Here is a 14,303-nt window from a genome sequence, read left to right on the forward strand (position 1 = left end):
ATCTCCAGAAAAGGGTGAATTTCATCTCTGAGCTCCCACACTCACTGCAATAGCTTTCCTAGGCTGAGCCAGCAGACATTTGTATAATAAAGTAAGTCCTGGTATTTGGCGTCAGTGCCTTCAAGAAGGGAAATGAATTGCCAATGGTTAAGTCTCCTCTCTTATGTAGTTCACTATTTTCACTACTGTGCAAACAACATGATCAATGTCCAGGACATTTTTGCAGAGGGCCTCCTGATGTATAATACAATGCAGAAAAATCACCTCTTTATCAGGGTCGTCTTCATTTACTTTGTCCCAAATTCTTTTTTAAAGTCCTACGTTTTTCCCCGTTAAATTTGGTGATCCATCTGTGGTTACATTTTCCAGTTTATTCCAGGGGAGCTTCAGATGTTCAAGCACCCAGACATCCTCTCGTATAAATCTGATCCCTTAGTTGTGCCTTTCATTGATTCCATTGATAAAAATTCCACTGTGCTTTCAAATTTGTCATCAATTCCTCTGACAAAAATCAGTAACTGTGCTGTGTCCTTAATGTCAGTGCTGTCATCAAGAGCTAACGAAAACAACGTAAAGCCCTGTGCTTTCTTGTGTGGAAGCAGAAAAAGGAACTGTCAGAAAGGAACTGCAATGCATGACAGTTTGTTAGCAAGAGTCAGGCTAACTGTAGGCCTGATAACGCGAGATTTGTAGAAGCGAGGATTGTGAGAGGCGGGTGAGAAAGTACTGTGTGAGGAGTTATTGTGACCTTGTATAGATAAGGTGTAGAAGACCTTGTGCAGATAAGGTATAGAAAATATTGCATGTTGGTAGGAGTCAAAACAATTAAGGAAGTAAAATACCAAGATGACATATGTATAACAAGATGCAGCTGTCCCTCATTATTTTTGTAATGAAAGGTATAAATGCTTGTTGTAATTAGGTACCAGGGAGAGACCTGCTTGGCTCTCTCCCTCTGCACACTGTGAGAGTGAATAAAGCTTCTGACTTGCTGCACCCAAACAAAAGAGTGAGAACTCAGTTTTTCTCTGACAATTTGGGGGCTCGTCCGGGATGGCAACGCCCTCAGAGGCACCGGCAGTTGCTACGGATCGTTCCCCTTCGAACCCCATGGCGCCACAATAGAGGTAAGAGACCTTTTGAAATCTCTATTGGGGTGTCGGAGGAGGACTGTCCGTGGAGCCGTCTGTCCCTGTTGGGCTCACGCCATCCGAACTTATTGACTGTGCAGCAAGGTCAGATGCTGAGCGGCGTAGGGGAAGTGTTTGCCGCCCCCTGTATGCATATGCAAGGTGCATAGGTTTGCACCTGTGTTGAGGGGTTGTTACTGCCTCAGCAGGAGGGGTTTTTACCGCCTCATAGTCCGGACAGAGGGGTTTTTACCGCCTCGAGTGATGCATCGAGGTACTTGGGAATACTACCTGAGGTACTTGGGATAGTACCTGGAGAAGGCCTTGCTGTGTGTGTGGTGCTGTGTGAAGTGTGTGTGTGGTGCTGTGTGAAGTGTGTGTGTGTGTGTACACCAGTGTGAATTGAGTGTTACCGGAAGACGCCCAGAGTACTCTGCGAAGTCTTTTGGCTCGTGACCAGAACTACTCTAACGCAAGCCCGGTAACTAGAGGATCTTTTAGGAGATCCGACCCACGGTACGCTAACTCGGCCTGGCAGCGTCCGGCGAGGAGGCTACCTGGGTCTAGAAGTGTGTGAACCCATCTTCCCTCCCCTTTTCCTCTCCGTGTGAGCCACTGACAGTCGGACCATCTCACTGGATGCAACAGAGTAAGCGGCGCCGTCTCTCTGAGATTAGCCGACGCTCTTTGCTGAAGGGAGGTGTAGGAGGTCATGGTTACCCTCGTTAGTCTCTCCTGTGTGAGTACCCCGTAGGGAGAAATCCTTAGTTTATAAGCCGCTAGCGCGGACAGGGCATCCTCCTCCCTGTGTGTGTGATTGGAAAATGGGTGGGGGACAGTCTAAGCATTCCCTCTCACCCCCTAAGGGTACCCCAGCTTATTTTATGTACGTACATTATGGTCCATCAACCTGCAGGTATTTAGATAGTTGGAATCTTTGCACGCGTGAAAATCCATCTAAACAATGCCCACTAGAAGGTACCTTCGATTTAGATAAACTTAAATATCTCAAAGAAACCCTGGCTTCACCAAAAGCCTCTGATAAGCAGTGGGAGCAATTTGTCTGTTGGTGGGAGGAAGCTACAAAGAGACTCCACGAGTCTCGGGTGCGGAGTCTAAAGGACTCCCAGGAAAAATTAAAACACCAAGTATACAATTTACAACTTAAATGTAAAGCATCAGGCAGTCTTTCTGCTCCAGTAATTCCTTCTGCTCCTCTTTATTCCCAATTAGTTAAACCTGAGAGTGAGGAGGAAACTGCTGAGGACATTGTAGATTTTTCCAGTAACGTTCAGCAGCAGCAGCAGCCCGTGCCTCCTCCTCCTCCCCCTCTGCCGAATGTGTCTGCTAACGAATCTCACCCGGCAGTGCCAGTTTCACCACCGCATGTATCAGCTGCACACATTGTTCTTTCTTCTCCTGGGAGAGAAGCCTCCTCTTCACCACAGAGGAGTGATTCTGATCTTCCCAGGAGCAGCTCTCCCGAGACATCCGAACCCTCTGAGGAGGGTGCCCGTTATTTTACTAGAAGCGTGGCACAGGCAGTCCAGCGTCCTTTAAGAGAACTGCCCGGAACTACGGGACAGTTGGTTACAGTGCATGCTCCGTGGTCACCCGGAGACCTGAGAAACTTGGTGAAGGAATTTCCTAATATCAGAGAGGAGCCAGAAAAATGTAGAGAGGAGCTCCACATGGTGGTTCAGTGTTATAATCCATCTTGGGCAGACATGAATCAACTCTTACGGCTGATTATGCCAGCCGAAGTTCGGCAACGGCTTACTAGACAGGCAGCTTGGCCAGGTGCCGACCCTGGAATCGATCGTGGTTTGACAGAGGCTAGGGACCGTCTCTTCAATTCTATTACGGAGGTCTGCCCTAAGAAGACAGATTGGACAAAGATTACCTACTGTAAGCAGAGTAAAGGGGAGTCCCCTGCTGATTATCTGGATAGACTGACTAAGGTTTTTGAACAACATTCGGGAATTGCTCAGGCAGCTGAAAATGCCAGAGAAGCAGTAGGGGCTGCTTTTGTTCAGGGACTCTTACCAAAGGTTCAGCAGCAGTTAAGAGCTATCTGCATAGGCTGGCAAACTAAGCCCCTTTCTGAATTGGTGACAGTTGCCAATCATTGTACAGCTTGCATAGAGCAGAAGAAAGAGAATACTGAAACAAAACTGTTAACATTGCAGTTAGAAACTTATCAAAACAAGGGCCGTGGGGGAATGAGAGGAGGACGAGGACGAGGTCGTGGGCGAGGAAGAGGGAAAGGTCCCTCGTATCCTGCCCAGTCCAGGCACAATGCATGCTACATTTGTGGCCAAGAGGGACACTGGAAAGATGCGTGCCCAGCCCGAGTATCTCAGAACCCTCTACCTCCTTTCCCAAATCCTGAAGCGTCTACTTTTACCCCACAAACTACCTCTTACTAGGACAGCCTGAGGGAACGTAACTGCATCATGAATCCTTTAATCCCCATTAATCCAGAGGGTCCCTATGTAAATTGTGAAATTGCAGGACAATCTGTTACTTGTCTTGTGGATACTGGAGCTAGTAGATCTGCTCTAAGATCCTCGGAGTTTCCTTCTGTTCCTTTGTCAACTTTGTCTGTAAATGCCGTTGGCATTTCAAATCAACCTGTTTCGCATCCCGTCACAAAACCCCTTGCGATTTCACTAGGGCCCCTTGCTAACAAGCATGCATTCTTGCTCAGCCCCTCCTCTCCTGTGAATCTGCTGGGAAGGGATCTTTTGTGTAAATTAGGCTGTACTATCTATTGCACACCAGATGGCGTATTCTTACAAGTTCCTGATGAGAATACTAATCTAGTGTTGGCTACACTCCACATAGAGGAGCCAGCTAAATTACCAACAACTCTTAGCCCTGACCTTGTGCATTTGCTATCACAAGTTCCCCCCCATCTCTGGTCTCGGCATGCCAATGAAGTGGGTCAGATCCGGACTGCAGAGCCGGTTAAGATTTTTGTTGATCCTTCTAAAGCTTTGCCAAGGGTTCCACAGTACCCTCTGCGTCCTGAGGCAGAGGAAGGTATAGCCCCAGTAATGGAGTCTTTATTACAGCAGGGTATTATTGTTGCCACCACCAGTTCTTGTAATACTCCTATCTTTCCTGTAAAGAAGCCAGGAAAGAACACCTATCGGTTTGTTCAAGATCTCCGCGCGATTAATGCTGTTGTTTTGCCTTCATTTCCTGTGGTTCCAAATCCAGCTACAATTCTTTCTTGCATTCCACCTTCAGCTACCCACTTTACTGTTGTGGACCTTTGTTCAGCTTTCTTTTCTATCCCCATTCACCCTGATAGTCAGTATCTGTTTGCCTTTACCTATAAAGGATGCCAGTACACCTGGACTCGGTTACCCCAAGGGTATACTGAGTCCCCATCCTTGTTTTCCCAGATCCTGAAGAAGGATCTGGATGATGTGGTTTTTCCAGGTAAATCAGTGCTTATACAGTATGTGGATGATCTTTTGCTGGCATCCCTTTCCTCTGAATCTTGTAAAGTTGATACTTTGGTTTTATTGACTTCTTTAGCTGCTAAGGGTCATAAGGCATCCCAGGAAAAACTACAGCTGTGTCAGCCCAGGGTTCATTACCTTGGTCATGATATTTCCCCTGGTACTCGTCATTTATCAGATTCTCGGATTTCAGCTATTCTAAATATGCCTAGGCCTGGTACTATTTCTCAAATGCGTACTTTTCTTGGCATGACTGGGTACTGCAGACAATGGATTTTAGGCTATGCAACAGTGATTAAACCCTTACAGGATCTGACTAAGTCAGATACTCCTGAGTCTCTTCCTTGGTCTCCAGAGGCTGAACAAGCTTTTGTTGCTATCAAGCAAAGCCTGTCCCGTGCACCGGCCCTGGGACTTCCTGACTATGCTAAACCATTCACTCTTTTCTGTCATGAGCGTAATGGGTTTGCTTTGGCCGTATTAACGCAAAAGCACGGAGATAAACACCGTCCCATTGCTTATTACAGTACTGCCCGAGACGCTGTGGCAGCTGGATTTCCCCCTTGCCTGCGTGCTGTGGCTGCAGCAGCCCTTTCTGTCAAGTATCTGAATCTATTGTTTTAGGATCTCCTTTGATTGTTGCTGTTCCTCACGCGGTGGCTGCACTCTTGTTAAAATCTAAGACACAGCATTTATCCACTTCTCGTCTCACAAAATATGAGCTTGTCTTGTTGTCTTCGTCTCATATTACTTTGGCTCGTTGCCCTGTTCTAAATCCTGCCTCCTTGTTGCCTGGGCCAGAAGACGGAGAACCACATGACTGTGTGTCTGTAACATCGGTTCTCTCCCGTCCGAGAGATGATTTACTAGATGTGCCCTTGCAAAATCCTGATCTTATTTACTTTGTGGATGGTTCAGGCTTGCGAGATTCTAAGGGTAAATTGGTTGCTGGTTATGCTGTGTGCTCTGCACACGCTGTTATTGAAAGTGCTTTTATTCCTTCTGTGTTTTCTTCTCAAGTAGCTGAACTTGTGGCTTTAACTCGAGCCTGCATTCTAGCTCAAGATCAAGCAGTTACAATTTATACAGACTCTCGTTATGCTTTTGGAGTGGTACATGATTATGGTTTGCTCTGGAAGTAGAGAGGTTTCCTTACATCCACTGGTTCTCCTATTAAGAACAGTCTGTATGTATCTGCTCTTCTGGATGCCCTTTTATTGTCCAAGGCTATAGCTGTTGTTAAATGTACAGCTCACCAGACCCCTCATGATGAAGTTACCCGTGGAAATGCTTTGGCAGATTCTGCAGCCAAAGCAGCGGCCCTTTCTGCACCTCAGGCTGAATATACTTGTGCTTTGATTGAACAGCCTCCAGTAGCCTCCCTTGAGGATCTGGCCAAGATCCAGGAAGCAGCACCTGCAGCTGAGAAACGTTTTTGGAGTGCTAATGGCTGTATTCTACACCCTGACCATCTTTGGCGTGCCCCAGCTGGTCGCCTGGTTGCACCGAAGATGCTAATGCCCTATCTTGCTCGTGTATACCACGGAATGGCACACGTGAGCAAAGGGGGGATGGTTGCTGCAGTTAACCGAGATTGGTGTGCATTCGGGTTCCCAGTCATTGCACATCACTACTGTCAACAATGTGTGATTTGTCAGCAGCATAACATTGGTAAAGCTGTTAAAGTTAGGCAGGCAGCTCCCCCTCCCCTTGGGGACCTTTTGTAAATATTCAGATTGATTTTATTCAACTGTCTAAATGTTGTGGTTATGAATATGTATTGGTTTTAGTGGATGTATTTTCAAATTGGGTTGAAGCTTTTCCCTGCAGGAAAGCAGATGCCAGGACTGTTGTGAAACTTCTGCTTAAAGATTTTGTACCACGATTTGGCATCCCTGTGAGTATCAACAGTGACCGTGGAACTCATTTTACTGGACAGATCGTAAAAGAGTTATGTGCAGCTTTGCAAATCCAACACAACCTTCACTGCCCTCACCCTCCGCAGTCTGCCGGGGCAGTGGAACGCCAGAATGGAATTCTGAAAAATAAACTGGCCAAGATTTGTGCTGAAACAAACTTGAAGTGGCCAGATGCCCTTCCTCTGGCACTAATGAGTATGAGAGCCACTCCCAATCGAAAAACTGGACTCAGCCCTCATGAGATTCTGACAGGGCGCCCGATGCGACTGCCAACTGCGCCCCCACTGACCCTAGCTCAGATGGACATTCATTTAATGGATGACACAATGCTTAAGTATTGTCAGGCACTAATGAAATGTGTTAAGTCTTTTTATACACAGGTAAAAGAAGCACTACCCAAGGATCCTGTGCAACCCTGCCACTCGCTGGAACCAGGAGACTGGGTCTACATAAAGGTCCATCAGCGAAAGACTGCCCTGGCTCCACGCTGGAAGGGCCCTTTCCAAGTCCTGCTAACCACCAACACCGCTGTGAAGTGCCAAGGACTGCCCACCTGGACCCATGCTTCTCACTGCAAGAAGACTCCTCCACCTGGAGAGGATTCTCCAGCTGCTGATCAGCCTATTTCTCCTGCTAGCTCTGCTGTGCCTCCTGGACAGCAGGGAAAGAGGACAAGGTGAAGTGCTAGTAACCTCTCCCTTGTCCACTGACAGATCTACAATACCTTTGAATTTTGTTACAGGAATCACACCAGTACAGGGTGAAGTGCTAGTAACCTCTCCCCTGCACTATGGTGAATCACAACTGCTTATAGAGTATCCACTTTATGTACTAAGTATGATGTATTGTGCTTTGTAACTAAGGCTGTACAACAACCCCATTATAGTTTTGCTATGGGAATGTTATTGCTTGTATTGTTATTAGTTAGCTTAGGATTATGTTATTGTTGTTGTAAAGTACGTAATAATAGTAATACCTTTCATGTTCATGCTAATCATGCATTGTCATTACATCCAATCAGAACCGCTAAAATTGAAACACCTGATATAGAATCTGAAGTCCAGGACTTGATGCAAATAGAGGTTTGAGAATGTTTGTTGTACTAGAAGTACAAAAGGGGGGGTTGTGGAAGCAGAAAAAGGAACTGTCAGAAAGGAACTGCAATGCATGACAGTTTGTTAGCAAGAGTCAGGCTAACTGTAGGCCTGATAACGCGAGATTTGTAGAAGCGAGGATTGTGAGAGGCGGGTGAGAAAGTACTGTGTGAGGAGTTATTGTGACCTTGTATAGATAAGGTGTAGAAGACCTTGTGTAGATAAGGTATAGAAAATATTGCATGTTGGTAGGAGTCAAAACAATTAAGGAAGTAAAATACCAAGATGACATATGTATAACAAGATGCAGCTGTCCCTCATTATTTTTGTAATGAAAGGTATAAATGCTTGTTGTAATTAGGTACCAGGGAGAGACCTGCTTGGCTCTCTCCCTCTGCACACTGTGAGAGTGAATAAAGCTTCTGACTTGCTGCACCCAAACAAAAGAGTGAGAACTCAGTTTTTCTCCGACACTTGTTCAACTCAGAAGCCAAATGTTCATCAATCACGTCTATATGGCGAGTAACAGTTCTTCGGGACAAGCTAATGTTCTCGAATTTGTTTTGGAATTCCGGGCACAGCATGACAGCAACATCACCCATGCATTCTTTCAAAAACTCCCCTTCAGCAAAAGGCTTATTTTGTTTAGCGATTTTAAATGCCAAAACGTAACTTGCCTTTGTAGTGGCTTCCTGAATTGCAGATTGTCGCACATAAAGCTGAGTTTTTAAGTTCGTGGTGAGTGTCTCAGCTTTTCTTGCCCTTTCCTCGGTTGTTAAATTGCTGCCATAATTAGGATGTTTCATTGAAAAATGGCAATTCAAGTTGTACTCCTTGAACACCGCGATGCTCTCCTGACAAATCAGGCAAACGGCCTTCGAATTCACGTTTGTGAAAAAATATTCTGTGTTCCATTCTTTGTTGAAAACCAGACACTCATTGTCCACTTTTTTTTTTTTTTTTTTTTTTTTCAGCACTCATTTTTGAAAGGGAAAAGAAAACCCTAATGGCTGCCCTTATTTCAAATGGCTGTTTTACAAGATGGCAGCACTGTGAAAAAACTGGGCCCCCGTCCCGGCTCCCCTGACTGGAGTGCAGTAACCCCACTGCCCCGCTCCCCCGGCCAGAACGTGGCAATCCCCACGGCCCGGCTCCTCTGGACAGAGCGCCAGGCAGAGCAGTGCAAGTCCGCAGTCCCTCTCCACCATCCTGAGCGCGGCATGCCCGCGGACCTGCTCCCTGGGACGGAGCAAAGCAAGCCCCTAACCCCACTCCCTGGGATGGAGTGCAGCAACCCCACGGCCCCTCTCTCCCGGTCTCAGCGTGGCAAGCCCGCAGCCCCGCTCCCCCAGCCGGAGAGCTGCAAGCCCCACGGCCAAGCTCCCCTGGCCGGAGCGCGGCAAGCCCCGCTCCCACGGTCAGAGCCCCAGCCAGAATGCTCCAAGCCCACGGCCCTGCTCCCCTGGCCAGAGCGCTGTAGTTTGCCCACCCCTGTTTCAGTGTATAGCAGAGACTATTGTGAATGGGCAATGCATTAAATCATATACACAAATTCCATTGAGCACAATTCATCATTTGGGGTCAGTGACACTGCAGCCTAATTGAGGCTCATGCTAGTTAAAAGGGCCATGGTCAGTCCAGGTTCCATGTATGTGTGTTTACCAATATGGGATCCTGACACTACAAATATGGAATAAGTCGATTACTGTCCATTCAGTAGGTTACCGGGAAGACAGCATCTACAAGGACCTACCTCAAATACCGGTGAGTAGAGAGGACCTCGTAGAAGAACTAGGTGGAGAGGAGAGCCTTGCTTTGAGTGATCAACTAATTCAGTTCAAACAGAATGGCAGGGTAAACAAACATAGGGCTGCCATGAGGGCCCATGATTTCAAAAGGGCAAACTTTCAAAACCTGAAGGGAATTAGTTAGGGACATGGACTGGCCCGAAGAACTCGAGGATCTGAATGTGAAGGAGGCTGGGAATGACTTTAAGTCAAAGTCGCAGAAGCTCTCTGAAGCCTGGGATGCAGGCGAATAATGTAGGGCCAGATAGTCCACCAATATTGGTTTGTCTTTCAGCAGCGCAAACCCGAAGGGCATCGTGTGTGGCTTCTTCTATCTCTGAGGGGCAGCAAGATGTGTCAGCACAATGTTTTTGACATCGCAACTCCAGTGTATCCTCGTGATGGACAGGACAAGTACAATGAGACAGAGAAGTCAGCTGGTCCTTATGCCTTTAAGAAGCTTTAAAAGTGGTGAGGCCTACTAGTAAGGGTGACCTATGCAGGGACAGTCCTGTTAACCAATATATGCTGGTGAGCACAGATAGATAGATAGATAGATAGATCTCTTATTAATAAGATTTATTTTAAGCAGTATATTATATATACAGATTAGTATGCATTAAGCACAAATAGCACTAAGCACAAATATTATAGCAGTTATGTAGCCTAAACTGGCCTCCACCTTTCCTATAATCCTGTTCCCGTATGCTAAGTATCCCACAGCACCGTGCATTAGCTGAAGTTCGCTTTGGCTGAAGGAGACAGGAGAGCTGCCAGGATTAGGACATAGGAGTATTTTATCATAGCAACGGGTTGAGAGTTATTCTCACAGGCCTGCACTGGAATGGCCCATAGGAAGAGGACAAGACATAGTTTGTTCTACCCTTGTGCAGACCTAGAGGGCACCAGCTGTGATGCAGGTGCATGGAACCAGAAAAACAAGGGGGGAAAGATGAGGGGTTAACTCTACGTTTGAAGGGTGCATACTGTACTTTGTACCTGTAAACAGGTCGAGTATAAATAGATGATTACGGGGTGGAACCTTGGAAATCCCCCTTTTTTTATGAGGTAAATGTGACAACGCTGCACGTGATGGGATTGTATTGAAACTTTTCCCTGTTTCCTTATTGGCTTAGAGCAATAAACCTAACCACCATTGGTTATTTGCTCTCTGGGCTATATTTCATAACAACCCAAAGGGTGGTCAAGCCACTGACTATCAACGGTACTGGTAGTACTCTGTGATAGCTAATTATAAGTCATTTGGGTATGTAACCCTTCTGCCCATCTGAGTTGGCAGCAACAAGGTCCGGGTTCAGTATCTAGGGGTTCCGTTTCAATAACACAATGCAAAACCGGCTCGAGCCCCCACCCAGTGACCTGGGACAATTACATACCAGCCCCCTGGGCACCTCTAAGAGGCAATACTTCCCCTCTCGCAAGCACAGAGTCTGAGTGTAGCAAAATCCTTTTAATAAAGGAGGGAAACAATGTGGCATTATGTTGGGGAAACACCACAAACAGGATTCATAACACAAACCATGAGCAGGATCTTAAGTCCAGCCACCCACAAAATCACCCAAAGTCCCAACAGTCCCACACCCCAAAAGTCTCTTGAGTCCAGCAACCCCAAAATCACCCAAAAGTCCAACAACCCAAAAGTCTCTGTGCCTGGTCAATGCAGCCCCAGAGTTCAAAAGTTTATCCCCAGAGTTTTACCCCCCCAGCCTGCATGGAAATGGGGGGGGGGGCATTAAGGGGCACCTTACGTGGTCCAAGGCCGGCTGCCCCGCCTCTCCATGGGGGTCTGCTGCAGCCTTCACCGCAAGCCGCTCCACCAGCCGTCCTGTGAGCTGCTCCAGCCATCCTGCAAACTGCTCCACTATGCCAGCCGCTCCGCTTCACTTCACTCCACTCGCCATCCTGCAAACTGCTCTACTCTGCCAGCCGCTCCCCTCTGCTCCACCAGCCATCCCATGAGCTGCTCCAACCATCCCACAAAGTGTTCTGCTCTGCCAGCTGCTTAGCAATAGATCTTCAGGCCCCCTGACTACTTAACACAGCACTCAGTGATTTCAGCTTCTAGTAGGGGAGTCCCACTGCTGGTGCGCTATTGGCCCAAAATGAATTCAGCTCAGCAACCTGTAACTAAACTCCTAATGGAATCAAAATTAGCTCTGACATTCAACAGTGGAGAGAGAAGGAAGTGGAATTGGTTTTTCAGGCCTTCAAAGGGGGCCCATACCATCAAGTACAAATAGCTATCCCCAGCCTCTCTCAATTCACTGGGTTTTGGAACCCATGTCCCTTGTCTAGTGAGTGCTACTTAGTTGATGGCGAGTCCCTCTGTCATAAAACAGTTCCACTGTCCTTGATTCACATAATCAGGGTAACAACTTCCTGCCCCAATAACAGAGAAACTGGGGATCCCACAGCAGCCAAAATGACCATTTTTGGCTGCTGTGGGCTCATGCTAGGCGGGGTGGGTGTGCCTATGCAAACAAGATCAGCCCCTGAAGTTCTTTTGCACAACTCGCCACAATTTACCACCAGATGTCAGGGTAGAGCTCCTCCTGACTCTGCTTACAGGTATAAAAAACTTGCTTGTGCTGCCACAACTCCAAATTTCTGTTATTCCTCGTGTGTAAGGCTGTGGGTCAACCTCTACTAATGCCTATTCCAGTTTAAGGAGTGATCGTTTTACCTGTATTAATTATGTATTGCCACTTCCGTAGTTTGCAAAAACAGTATAAGTCTCAGGTAAATGCTCTTACCTCTGCATCACAGATCAGTTTGGTAAAATAATATTAAATCGTTATTAAATTAACTATTTAATAATAACCACAGCACCAAGCAGGGTACTGTTAGCTAATCTATATATGTTAGACGTACGGCATACCGTATTAATATTCTGTTATACCCAGCACGAGGGTAGTTATGTTAATGGAATTATATGTCTTTCCACAGTGCTGTTCGCTGGTATGTCCCACAATGCCTCGGACTGGGACAACTCAGTATTTGGCATAAGTGGATCAGGAAACAGTCAAAGCAAGATACATTTGTTTGATGTCCCAGCACAGCCAACTTTACGCGCAACTGGCTTAAAATGCAGTGTCCATAATGGAGATAAGGAAAGGATCTTAGGAGGCGAGTCTGGGCTTTCTCGCTTGTTAGAAACCCTGCTACACATAGAAGTGCTTTTGGGAGTGTATTTTGAACCAGCTGTTCTGTGTAACGTGAATGGAAAACGCTGAGAGAAACAAGCATCCCAAAGAGATAGTGTAGTATAAACTCTTTCCTTTCTGTATTGGCCTAGCTTGTCTTCGACAATAAAATTGGCTGAGTTTGGTTACTTGGTCTAGGGAACATTTTTCATAACAAACCAGCCATGTCACTCCATTGAACTTTCCTTCTGAAAGGCAGTTTCTTTGACTCAAACCCTATCAAGGGAAAGAGTTGGAAAGGTCATTTGGGATGAATGCTGGCAGAATTCCACTGCCTACAGAGGAAAGGACCAAACCACCTTCTCTTCAGTATCTAGAGGGTGAGGTAAAGCATGTCTTCTTTCTGTATTCTTTGTAGCACGGTATTCATTTGATTAATAATTTTTGATTTAATAATTGCACTTTTACCTAATAGGCTTTAATCTGCAATCATTAGCAAATTCAAACATGCAATAAATTGGAGACCCTGATGTGATTGTCAGTAACAGGATCATTTGCACCTGGATTACCTGGGCTAATGATGTATGTTTTCCAATAGAGGCTCGGATCAGTATAAACATGTTTTATTCTACTGTTATGAAGCCTGAGTGAAGAGCTCACTGACGTATTGCCAGGTGCATTGGGGTGGAATGGGGAAGAATACATAAAACAATCAGAAAGTCTTAAAAATGTTGTCCGGCAATGGGAAAATACTAAAGGATTGTATAATAAACAATGTTATTAATGAAGGAACTCCTCTGTCTGCATGAAGAGCGATGAATAAAGCAACCCTTGGAAATCTGTTTGTCAATGGGTTAAAAAGGATGCAGAGGGAAAAGATAAAAAGCACATAACGAATCAGGAGACGCTTTCATCTGTGCAGGTGGCAAAGTGTAACAGTAACTTTGTGTCGGATCTCTGTGTACAGCACAACGCGAGAACAAAGATACAAAGGCAAACGGCCAAAACCAGGCTCTTGCTAGCAGGCAGGAAATCACAGTAAATCATGCAACAGCCAGATGGAGATTAAAGGAGCAAATTAGAGAATTAAAGCAACAAAGAGAGGGTGTGAGTAAATGAAATACCACCGTGTCTTGTCCTGTGCAGGAGTGGGAGAGTTTCATGCACAGAGCTGTTGGCAAGCTAAAGAGAAGGGACAGGTCAGATTGTTCAGAACACAGTCTCCAAACCCGTCTTCCCCCACCTCTGATGTGTTTTTCTTTCTCTTAAACTTATTTGTAGCTACAGTTTATGCATCTGTTCCCTCTCCGCTCACCTTGCTGGCTGATTTACTTCTGTGGGTTTTGGAAATGCTCAGACAAATTCCTGCCTTTCTAAACTTCTTTAATGGGTACCCACTTGGCTTATCTATTCCTATGGTCTTACATGATTTCTCTCACCTTACAGTATTTTTGTGTAAGGATGGGGAAGAGGGAATCCTTCCAGTTCTTTCCTCTGTAGCATGATACAGCCTACAGAACTGTTACTGCTTTATTTTGTTATTTCAAATACAGAAAAAACAACCACCTGTGTTAATTTGACTAACTTTTAGATTTGGGGAATGTGTGTTTTGTTTGCAAAGGCTTCTCTTGTCTCAACCCCGGCTTTCCCCACTTCCTCTGTTTTTAAAGAAAAGCTCATAGGTCTGGTTTTGCAAAGAGTTAAAGAGGAAGGGGAGGAGAGAATAAATCATTTGA

This window comes from Emys orbicularis, chromosome 20 (assembly GCF_028017835.1).
Source record: "Emys orbicularis isolate rEmyOrb1 chromosome 20, rEmyOrb1.hap1, whole genome shotgun sequence".
Taxonomy (NCBI): Eukaryota; Metazoa; Chordata; order Testudines; family Emydidae; genus Emys; species Emys orbicularis.